Genomic DNA, 8,795 nt, shown 5'->3' on the forward strand with positions numbered 1-8,795 from the left:
TTTTTCTTGCTCACTCTACATATCCACTATAGAGGTCGACTGTGACTCTACCTCTCATAACCACTGGAATGTTGTCCTGGCAAAGAGAAAGAGATATGACAAACCACAAATCATCTATTAGCACTGCATTGGCCAAACCCCAGTCACACGGCCAGGAAGGGAATGGGTAGCCCTCCCAGGGACAGGTACTGCAGGGAGGGTTTGGAATATTTGGAGACAATAATGCATCTATAACGTATAACATAACCTGAGCAGTTAAGTCACCTGGACTTACAGATTACATTTTCCTAAATTAATACGGTGCTCTTTAATTATTTCTTCCCATATTTCACCTTTGGTCTTTGAAACTTGCTTTAGAAAAAAAGTTCATTTCAAAATATCCTGTTGTACTATCAACTTCGTTATACCTAGGTCAAATACACATGATCATGCATAATATCTCTCCCCTTCCCCCTGTATAGCTTAGGAAGTCTAGAGAGCAGGGTATTAACTTTTCCCACTCCAGTATACTCACAGAGGCCTCAGTGAATAGTTACAGAGCCCATGTCAGGGTTTCTATCTCCTACTATAGGGAAGAGAAGATCAACTGATAATCTGTCATTGGATTTTTTTCAACCTGGATCTTAATATCTATGTTCTATGCTGTTTCACTGCAGAAGAATCCATCCATCTAATTCTTCCAGAAGAATGCAGAATTGGCAATATGTTCAAGAGCCTGATTTGAAGTTTGAAACTTCACTTGCACACTTTGAAACTTCACTTGAACACTTTGAAACACCTGAAAACCCCAAACAAAATAAAATATTCTTTTGAATGCATGCCTAAGCTTGGAAGAAAATAAGAGAACTGCAGGGGCCAAAGACAATGAAACAGAAACTATAGCAGGCAGCTAGAGAACCAAAAGTGCAACAGTCACGCTGGTGAAAGGCTTTCCAGTTTGATGCTAACATTACAAACCTGAGGCTGAGGTTTTAATGGCTTCATAAAAGCAGAAGACCCCACTTAACTTGGGGAGTTACACTGAGGCCCCAAATAAAGCTATAATCCACAAAGGACCTCGGCCTAAGTAAAAGGTATACCCAGACTTTCCAGATTTAGCAAACAAAAATATAGGCTGGCCAGTTAAATTGGAATTACAAATGAACTTTTAATATAAGTGTGTCCAATGCAGTATCTGGAACATACTTATCCTAGAAATTTTTGTTGCTGTTTATCTGAAATTTAAATTTAACTGGACACCCTGTATTTTTATCTGGCTGTCCTAGGGACACTAGAAAAATTACCCACCAACCAGCATAAGGAGTCAACAAGAATGCTTGCCTATCTCCATGTGGACTCTCAGTAGTGGGGGACAGGTGGGAGGGAAAAATATCCCCCCTTAAAAATGAATAATCATGGGTCTGCCTTACACAGATTTATGGTTCAACTTTATACTGCATGAGCCTCATCTACCAGGACAGAAATTAGCCTAAGAAAGGCCCACCAGACCATGATACCTCAGCATTCCAAAGATAAGCTCACAACTCAAAATTACAGTTGGGTCGCTTATGTACTACAAGCAAAGCAGGCTCCTTCACTTGTCAGTTTAAAAATTCAAACTGCATAAAGGCTTTGAGACATGTCTACAGAATCAAACAAGCTGATTCCTTCTCTGTATTCTCGTAGGTAGGGCAAATCAAAAGGTTCGATCCTGTGGCTTCACGCTGTGATTCTCATTTGGCCAAAAACACAGCTGAGAAAAAAAAAAAAGAAAAGAAAAAAACAAGCCAGTTCTAGCATTGGAAATGTAGCATTCATTAATCCATTAAGAATAAAAAGGAATGAGATCATGTCCTTTGCAGGGACATGGATGAAGCTGGAAGCCATCATCCTTGGCAAACTAACACAGGAACAGAAAACCAAACACCGCATGTTCTCACTCATAAGTGGGAGTTGAACAAAGAGAACACATGGACACAGAGAGGGGAATAACACACACTGGGACCTGTCGTGGCCGGGGCGGGGAGGGGGCGCGATGGGAGGGAGAGCATCATGACAAATAGTTAATGCATGCGGGGCTTAAAACCTAGGTGACAGGTTGATAGATGCAGCAAACCACCATGGCACACGTATACCTATGTAAAAAACCTGCACATTCTCAACATGTAACCTGGAACTGAAAGTAAAATAAAATAAATAAATAGGTCCTTATGACCTAGAAAAAAAAAAAAGAATAGACCTTAAGGCACTTTGAAGCTTTTAGTTCCCTTTAATCATAAAAGCCACTTATTAACTAAAACTAGAGATAGCTCAAGCTATCTGATTTTAAAGGCTTAGTCTCAATGTGTCCCTTCCCTGAAATCCCAGTAGAGTAGCCAATTGTCCTGAAACCCGCTTGGATTTAGCAATGAAACACCTCAGTCCCGGCCAAACCAAGACGGTGGGTCTCAGGAAACATTCTTCATCCTAATAAAAGGCAAATTAAGTACAGTTGACCCTTGAACAACATGGGGGTTATGGGTGCTGACTTCCCATGCAGTAAAAAATCTGGGTATAACTTTCGATTCCACAAAAACTTTGCTAATAGCCTTAACTGTTAACTGGAAGCCTTACCAATAACACATACAGTTGATTAACACATATATTGTATGTATTATATTACAATAAATTAAGCTAGAGAAAAGAAAATGTATTCCTTTAGCTGCCATCCTGCCTCCCTGTGTGCTTCTAATCTCAGCTGGTCTCACCCGGGACTCCCCAAGTGCCAACCCTAGTCCCCCGCGCAGCCCCTTTTCCACTCAGATAAGATGAAAGAAACAATCATGAACCAAAAACTCACCAAACGGCAAGCAGAAGAGCACACTGGTCGGAAAGGAACTGCTCACAGGAAAAAGGTGGTTCACAGCATCTGAGACGCTGTGTTTGAGGGCAAGTAGGCCCCTTTGACACCTTTGGTGTTGAACTCATGAGGTTTTGAATGTCCAGGGACATTGGCCAATATCAAAAGAACTTTAAAAGTCAGTTTGGTAAGGTACTTCTTGACTTCAGGGACAAAACAGCAATGGAACCAATCCAGAAAAAGGGTTCTCATTGTCCAGGCCTTCTGGTACAACCAAAAGACTGGCAGCTGGCATTTATCTTGTCCCTTCAAGGCTCAGAGGTTAACGGTTTTATACATAAGGGTAGTCCTGATGATAAACCTAGTGACAGCAGAGGATAAAAAATTTCAGTTCTCCTTAAAGAAATTAGGGGTAAACAATATCTCTGGTATTGAAGAGGTGAATATGTTTACACACCAAGGAACAGTGATTCACTTTAACAACCCTGAAGTTCAGGCATCGCTGGCAGCAAACACTTTCACCATGACAGGCCATGCTGAGACAAAGCAGCTGACAGAAATGCTACTCAGCATCGATCATAAACCAGTGCTGCAGATGGTCTGACTAGTTCAAAGAGACTGGCTAACACTGCCCAAACAATCTGTGGGTGGAAAAGCACCACTTGCTACTGGAGAGGATGATGAAGTTCTAGATCTTGTGGAGAATTCTGATGAGGCTTCCAACAATGAGGCAAACTGAATTAAGTCAACTTCTGAAGAAGATAAAACTTGAAGCAGTTACTGAGAGCTGCTGTTTTATATTATGACTGCTTTTTAAAAATGTTTTGTTTACAGATCTAATAAAATCTAGATCTCTAATATTTTTAAGCCCCTTGGATACTGCAGCTCTTTTCAGTTTTTGCTTATATACAATTCACTCTTTGCAGCTAATTAAGCTGAAGAAGCCTGGGAATAAAGTTTGAAACAAAGGTTAATAAAGCTCTTTGCCTAGTAAAATATGTGTGTGTCTGTGTGTGTGTGTATGTGTACACACATATATACATGCATACACATATTTTGCATATATTCACACATATATAAATACATACACATATACACATACACACATATAGTATTCATTAAGTAGAAGTGGATCACCACAAAGGTCTTCATCCTCATCATCTTCACATTGAGTAGGCTGAAAAGTAGGAGGAAGAGGAGGGTTGGTCTTGCTGTGTCAGGGGTGGCAGAGGCAGAAGGGGTGAAGGAGGTAGAAGGGGAGGCAGGAGAGGCAGAGACGTTACATGTGTATTAGTCCGTTTTCACGCTAATAAAGACATAACTGAGACTGGGTAGTTTATAAAGAGGAAGAGGTTTAACTGACTCACAGTTCCACATGGCTGGGGAGGCCTCACAATTATGGTGGAGGGCAAAGGAGGAGCAAGGGCGTCTTACATGGCAATAGGCAAGAGAGCTTATGCAGGGGAACTCCCACTTATAAAACCATCAGATCTCGTGAGACTTATTCACTACCACGAGATCAGTATGGAGGAAACCGCTCCCATGATTCAATTATCTCCCACAGCGTCCCTCCCATGACACATAGGGATTATTACAATTCAAGGTGAGATTTGCATGGTGACATGGCCACACTATATCACCATGTAACTTTATGGAAATACATTGTTAATTCCGTCTGATTATTTTTTGGTTTTGCTTTTTAATTTATCTAAATGTTTCTATATGGTACTAATCCTTCTACAACTAGGCCCCTTTAGATTTCAGTACCCCTGTATTTTTAGTGACTGAAATCATTAAAATTCTGGTCAGGTCCTGTCTTGTCTTGCTTGCACATGTTAACCACTCCCTCTTTGACCAATATCCCTTTTTCCCCACAATACAATTATAAACTGCTGATGTACTATTTCTTTGTCAAGCAGAGGGAAATAACTTCAGGGTCACAAAACATTTTTGCAGAAGAAATGAATGCCTTTAAGAATGTTTCAACCAGCTGCTGACACCCAGAAATCTGGCTGCTCAAGGTGTTATCTGAGACTGAAGAAACACAGACTTTTCCCCTGGGTTCCCTGAAACTCCCCCTCCCTTACTCTCCAGCTGCATAAAAACTCTCTGCTTCATCTTTTTGTTAAGATAGATTTGAGAGAGCTTGCTCTCCTGGCTTCTCACTTTAGCCAAATTGAAAAAACCTTTCTCTATCTCCAAGCACCGATGTCCCATTGTTTGGCTCCAGCTGCACATTGGGCACACGAGCCTGAATTTGGGATTCTACAACACTTCCAATGTTTGCTTTAGTTTCAATGCTCATGTTATAGAAGAGTTCATGCCATAAAATAAGTCAAAAGCAGTCTTGAATAATTGGAAGGCTTCTGCCAGGTTGTCTAATGTCAATTTGTTTTCTGGCCCTGCTTCTTTTGACCTCTATTCTTTATTGTCTGGTGCTAATTCAGAAGCACTCATCTCCATCAAGTCATCTCCTATTAATTCCTTTCATGTGACGTCTGCTAGTTCTTGGAGTTCTCTAAGATCTATATCTTGAAACCCTTTATTCCTACCCTTTTTGCCATAGCCACAATCTCTTTTATTATTACCTTGACTGTCTCTGTCATAAATCCTATGAAGTCATGTGCAACATCTGGGCACGGTTTTTTCCAAATGGAATTTATTATTTCAGGCTTAATGACCCAGGATTCTTTTTATCCCAATAATAGCATCTTTAATGGCAGGTAAGCCTTTCAGACTTTCATAATGTTCTCTCTCTCAGATACTCTTCCATAGAGACAATCCTTTCCATAGAGTACAGTGTGTAACGAGCCTTAAAGGTCTTTATGACCCCTGACCTAGAGGGTGAATTAGAGACACTGTGTTTGGGGGCAAGTAGACACCTTTGACACCTTCCATGTTGAACTCATGGGGTTCTTAGTGGCCAGGGACATTGTCAAATATCAAAAGTACTTTTAAGTTCAGTCACTTACTAGCAAGGTGCTTCCTGACTTCAGGGACAAAGCATCAAAGGGACCAATCCAGAAAAAGGGTTCTCATTGTCCAGGCCTTCTTGTTGTACAACCAAAAGACTGGCAGCTGGTGTTTAACTTTTCCCTTCAAGACTCAAGGGTTAACAGTATTATAGTTAAGGGCAATCCTAATCATAAACCTAACTGCATTTGTATAAAATGGTAGAGTCAGCCTATTCCTTCCTGCCTTCAGTCGTGTTGTTCGCTTGTCTTTCTTACTAATAAATGCCCTTTGTGGCATTTTTTTTCCAGAATAAAGCACTTTGATCTGCATTTTAAAAACCTGTTCTTGAAGATATCCATTCTCCTCAATGATTTTCTTAATGGCATCTGGAAACTCATCTGCTGCCTCTTCATTGGCAGAAGCTGCTTCTCCTGTTATCTTGACATTTTTTAAGCCAAATCTCTTTGTAAAATTATCAAACCATCCTTTGCTGACACTAAATTCTCTAGCATTAGACCCTTCACCTTCATTTTGTTTTTAAGTTGTTATATAATGACTCTGCTTTTTTTGAATGATATTAGTATATAGGTATGCCTTTTTTATAGCAATCCTGCATCCACATAAAAAGCTGCATTTTCAATGTGAGATAAAAAGGTATTTCACCAACACAGGAACAGAAAACCAAACACTGCATGTTCTCACTCATAAGTGGGAGTTGAACAATGAGAACACATGGACACAGGGAGGGGAACATCACACACCAGGGCCTGTTGGGGGGCTGGGGGCAAGGGGCAGGGAGAGCCATTAGGCAAATACCTAATGCATGTGGGGCTTAAAACCTAGATGACAGGTTGATAGGTGCAGCAAACCACCATGGCACACGTATACCTATGTAACAAAACTGCACGTTCTGCACATGTATCCCAGAACTTAAAGTAAAATTTAAAAAAATAAAAATAATTTTAAAAAAGGTATTTCACCAAAAGTGCAAGATTTCTGCACCCACTGGCATAGCTGCAGCAATGGCTTTACAACATTTCTTTTTTTACAATGATCCTTACGCTGGATTCATTTATCTTGAAATGGAGGGCAACCACAGCTGCAGATCATGATCTACAGTACATATTATCAAACAATCCAACGTTTTCTTGTAATGTCATGACTTCTCTCTGCTTCTTGGGAGCATTTCCAGCATCACTAATGGCATTTTGAATGGGTCTCATGATGTTATCCACGGTTTATGGTATTGCACTAAACATGACAAGAAATACATGAGAACTGTGAGAAATCACTTTTTACTGTAACACCCAATTTACTGGAGAGATGAATTGCTCATGTGAAGATGATTTTATGCAGTTATAATTATGATTTAATACTCATTCTTTATGTCTACATTTCTTTCAACTTCAAATGGCATAATGTGCGGTCTGCGTGTGTGCATAAGTTTTGATAAATTTTAACTTTCTTTAATAGATTTGTGTATATTTTGTTGCAGTAAATGATAGACTAGTATCAACATACATTTTATGCATGCATGACATGCCTAGCTTTTCCTTAATTTTTTTCAATATTTCTAGTCTACAGGGTTTATTTGTGAGTCTTTTCAAGTTGCCATAAAACTTCAAAAAAATTCCAATATATTTATTGAAAAAAATTCACATATAAGTGGCCTTGCTCAGTTCAAACTCATGTTGTTCAAGGGTCAACTGTAAATCTTTGAAAGTTTTTCTCCTTATCCTCCTACAAGCAACATTTGGGAAAAATAAGCTAATAATAATTTCTTTAAGAGATAGTTTGCACAGAATGTCTATAACTGAAATATACATGAATAAATAAGTACATATGGATATACACTCACTCATAAGCTTCCGTGAGCTTCAGTTTCCTTATCTGTAAAATACAACCAACCATAGAACCAAAAGGTTTCAGTAAAGATTCAATGAGATTGTGCACAGTGTAAATAAAGCACTTAGCTTAGTTTCAGACACACAGTAAGCACTCAAAATTGTTATTTCCTATTAAGTTTCATACTTTTGTAGCACTTAGATTTTATATTTCAGTAATATTAAATGATGCCATTTTCACATTTTTGGTTTGAAGTAGCAGCTTTTTTGATATTGCTTGAAGATTCTCACATACAATACCTCAGAAACTGTTGATGGATGCAAATTATTTTCTCTCACTATATGTGGACATTGATCATTCATCCTTTGACTTTCAAAATCCAAACATTCTTATCAAGATTCAGGAAAAGTGACAATGCTTTCTTGAAAAATGTTATATTCTTCACAAATGTTTTAAAACTTTTTTTAAAAACAAGCTTGATACATTTTATCTTGTCTGCTTGTCCTTTTTCCAAAATGTAAAGGTAATAGTGAAAATAGCCTTCCCAGGCCGGGTGCGGTGGCTCACGCCTATAATCCCAACACTTTGGGAGGCCAAGGTGGGCAGATCACGAGGCCAAGAGTTCAACACCAGCCTGGCCATCATGGTGAAACCCTGTCTGTACTAAAAATACAAAAATTAGCTGGGTATGGTGGTACATGCCTGTAATCCCAGCTACTCGGGAGGCTGAAGCTAGAGAATTGCTCAAACCAGGACCCGGGAGGCAGAGGTTGCAGTGAGGCAAGATCACACCACTGCACTCCAGCCTGGGCTACAGAGCGAGATTCTGTCTCAAAAAAAAAAAAAAAAAAAAAAAAGGGCTTCCCTTTTTCCCATTTTTTACCATCAGTGACCCAGAACAAATTTGCAAAGTATTCCTTTAAATTGAGTATATGTTTTATGTGAATCTATAGTTTTACTGATAAGAAAGGAGCCAAAACTATTTTTTAAAGTTCTTTTTTTCTTCCGGAATTAGCTGCATTGAGCATGTGCATATTAACAGTCTTTTAAATTGTTATTAATATGAAGACATTACCCTTCCTCTGTCGGAAGGACATAACGCTGAGCCATTTGGACTGAGTTCTGACAGATTTGCCCCAAATCACCCATATCATCTTCTTACATCTTTTTTGTGGCC

At 39.2% G+C, this 8,795-nt stretch overlaps 1 pseudogene; it reads left to right on the forward strand.

Annotated features, from left to right (window-relative positions):
• Positions 1 to 582: 582 nt before the first annotated feature.
• On the forward strand, positions 583 to 3,695 carry LOC129393650 (transcription factor BTF3-like; annotated as a pseudogene).
• The last annotated feature ends 5,100 nt before the right edge of the window (positions 3,696 to 8,795 follow it).

The sequence above is a fragment of the Pan paniscus genome, chromosome 14, assembly GCF_029289425.2.
Source record: "Pan paniscus chromosome 14, NHGRI_mPanPan1-v2.0_pri, whole genome shotgun sequence".
Lineage (NCBI taxonomy): Eukaryota > Metazoa > Chordata > Mammalia > Primates > Hominidae > Pan > Pan paniscus.